The sequence below is a fragment of the Brassica oleracea genome, chromosome C9 (assembly GCF_000695525.1).
Source record: "Brassica oleracea var. oleracea cultivar TO1000 chromosome C9, BOL, whole genome shotgun sequence".
Classification (NCBI taxonomy): Eukaryota; Viridiplantae; Streptophyta; class Magnoliopsida; order Brassicales; family Brassicaceae; genus Brassica; species Brassica oleracea.
In genome coordinates, this window is record NC_027756.1 from 6855862 (window position 1) to 6859859 (window position 3998).

Consider the following 3998-nt stretch of genomic DNA (forward strand, 5'->3'; position numbering starts at 1 on the left):
CTGGTAGAAATTGGCTTATCCAAGCTCGCCTCAAAAAAATAACCTTTCAACTCAACGGTCTTAAAATCTGCATCATTACTTGTATAAGGGAAAAGCTATATTTCTAAAAATGGGTCGAATTTTGACTCAAAAATATGCCCTACCAATGCTATCTGAAAAATGAATGACTAGTTCTCAATAAAACAATTCACAAAATAAATTTGACAAAACAGGACAACTGCAAATACCATATACGTAGTGTTTCTCATATGTCAAAATATGATATCTTAACAAAATAAATGTGAATGCAGGCAGTAAGTTACCATGCATGCAATGCAATGAAAAAATATTAAATAGCTTATTAATTAATGTTATAGAAGGGGAAAAAAATAGAGGGAGAAGAAAGAAGAGTGCCAATATTCTCATCGGGATTGGTGTGGTAAAAGAATGACCATTCTCTTCCATTGTCCCTATAAATATCCTACTATCGAACACTTTCTTTCTCACAAATTTTCAACTTCCCTCTTTCTCCTCTCTTCTGTAATTACGATTTTGCCCTGGCTTTATGCACCTCGTTTAGGGCTTCTTCTCCTCTACATGACTCTCTCTGTATTCTTCCACAGCTTTCTTGAACTGCAACCTTCTTCAGATTAGTTTCTATTCTCACATATATATATATTACCATAGCATAGTTATGTTAATTTAAATTGCATCTGTTCGACTGATTTGCGGTTCAATAAAGCTGTGGGAAGATACAGACAAAGTCAAAAGATTTTATAAATCTCATTCACAGAATTAAGCATTATTTCAGTTTTTTAATCAGATATTATTCCAGATCTGTAATTTGTGAGATTACTTCTGTTCTTCTGTTGACGTATATTATGTGTATCAAGAACTTTTACGGGTATATACAAGATCTTATTCCAGATCTGTAGTCCTTTTGTTAATTTGATTGATCATAAGAATGCCCTAATTTTTTTCTTTTGGTATCTGATTCGTGTTTATGCATATAAATAATATAAATATGATATGGATATAGATATCAATGTTCGAAAAAGGAAACATACTCGTCTAATTAGTATTATTGGTATGGAAGATTGTGGTTGTTGTCTGATGGAAATGGTTTAGATCTATGAGCTGTAGATCTGTCAAGACTAGATATCTATTTTAGACGATCAATTTTTTTTTTTTATCTAATAATTCAGGTGCACGATGGATCTCTATATTATGACCATATAGATTTTGCAGGTTAAGTCAATTGAAGGTTACATGTTTTCCTTAAAATTAATAACCAAATTTGGTTTTGTTGATGAGCTAATAATGTGTTGATGGACCACATTTTTTTCAAAAATTGTAAAGTGGGGAAAGTAGTGGCAAAGTAGTTTCTTGGGTCGATCCACATTATTTGAAATGCATTCTTATTATTCATTTTGGGATAATGATTTAATGGTTGAGAAAAGAATTGGGTGTTAGTGGCAAAAGTAATAACCCTTAAATAATATGTAGATAGATCATCGGCTTCATAAACTAGTTTAACTCTCTTGTCGCAGTAGCAGATGTTATGAGCGTCTAATCTTACACTCAAGCTTATTCTGAATTTTAACAAAAAAAATATTTTAATTACGGCCACACGAATTTATTCAAAAAGTTGGAACACTTGCGAAACAAAAGCATATATACTCCATTACTAATAAGTAGAAGAACACATTTCAATTTATTTCATACCCTTTGTTTTAAATTTTAGTATTGGTAAACAAAAACAAGACATATGTATTATTTATTGCGTAATTTCTCGTCTAACAAATTATTCATTATGCTTTCATCGATCCTTTACTATCCTATATATAGTCGTTTTTATCATGTGCAAGTGAAGCATTTAAAAAGAGTCTGAATCGAAAAATAAAAATGAATTAAGATATTAAAAATAAATATATAAATTAGGTTATAAAACTTTAGTTTTTAGATATACTTTTTAAATTCTGGTTTATAATTTTAAAAGAAATGTTAAACATATATATTGAACTATTAATTTTTAAAACTACATCATTACTTCGTTTAATATACCGTTATATTTTTTAAATGAGGTCTAGAAATAATTTGAGACGCCAATGGCCCTACATAACTCTAAGAGAACCAGCATTGGAGGTTCGTGGGTGGAGTTCACACGCTTTCCCAGAAAAAAAAAATTATAATATGCTACAGTAATGATTCTGTCTCGCCACGCTCCTTCCGTATGAAACCGAGTCGTCACTGTTCAGCGGGGCTCCACGCCACGTGGCGGCCAACTATTGGTCAATTTATTTATTTTTTATTTTTTATTTTTTAAAAAATCAAAAATAAATAATAAAAAAATAAATAATAAAAAATTCAAATTATGAATCCCAACCGGGGGTTCATTAATGCTGGTGCTCTAACGCATGTGCAAGTGGTTGTCTAAATAAGGTTTTAGTTGTTTAGGTGCTGGATAATGAGTATGGGTAGAAGACAGTCTCACAACTTGATTTTGGATTCTTCCGGTAAAACTATACGACAGGAGTTTACTGATTCATATATTCAAAGGTTTGGTGAAGTTTGATATTTATCAACTCCAAACTATTATTAAATGAATCTGCAGATCGAACTAAACAGAATATATTAATTTCAGTTAGTACATTATACTGATTTTTCTTCCTTTGCAAAGTCTTTCTTCATGAGTTCCCAATAGGATTTTAGGACTAGAGGGTAACTCCGATCACCAACCTGCACGCTATCTAGATATTCTCCAACCAAGTTAGTTTGAAACCTTCCGATCCAAGAATCATTATTTTTTTGCAAAGCATCTTTCTGGTTTTGAGGTTACAGATGGTATAATATTGATCAACCCTAAGAGATCATCAATGAAACAACACAAATAGTTAAGTTCATAGGATTGAAAATAAATGAAACCCAAAATCGATACAAGAGTTGTGATAGTGTACAATGACTATATAAAACAAAATATGATAACAAATTCACCTAAACTAACTACATATAATACTATAAATTTTCTTAAACTGAAAGATAATATCTAACCTAATAAACATGAAACATCTTAAAATTTAGCTCATGTAACCAAACCAGCTTAACTAGCTCATTGAATGGAACACCTATTTTTCAATTCACTAGAAACCGAACAATTCAAAGCTAGTTTAATCCGACCATCATCACATTTTTCTAAAATTTTGATAGAAATATTTTTAAAGTTGAATTACACTGGTTACTGACTTACTGGCCCCTTAATTACGTGAGAAGATGTCTTACTGTCGGCATCTAATCCAGCACACTAATATTTTCTTTATAACAAAAATGCAAATCTAACTATAATTTACCGACGTGGGTCATCTTTATTTTCTTTATTGGTCATATTTGTTTACATTAAAGTGTTTGGACGCTTACTGTTATGTCTTTATTGCTCGCCATGTTGTTCTTTATATGTTTAGTGGTATGTGCTTTACTTTATACTAGGATAAGACCCGCGCCTTGCGCGGGATTAAGTTATTATTTTTATTATATTTTGGAGAATGAAACAATAGTTTGGCTTCATTTGGATTACGGGTGTTCAACCCGGATATCGGGTTAGTTTCGGTTCGGTTCGGTTTTTTTCGGTATTTGGTTAGTAAAATATAACTACTATTCTAAATCAATATTTACTTTGACTTTAGTCTTTCACATACTTTTGAAAGATTTCAACTGGACGACTAAATTGATCAGCCAATCTTGTTGCTTTAAATCATTAGTGTTTATATATATATATTATTTAGTTTGAATATTTATTAAATAAAAATTCATATGCGTTATATTTTATGATCATTTGTAACTTATTATAACAAAAAAATAATCTATTGATCACAAAATTTTCAGAGTGGGAATATTCAAATTTCTAATAATATATAGACATTTTGAAAAATTCAAATATAACATATAAGAAAAAATATAAATGTTTTTATTATATATTTAATGTGATTTTTTAATATCTTTCAATAATATAAAATTAAAAAAAA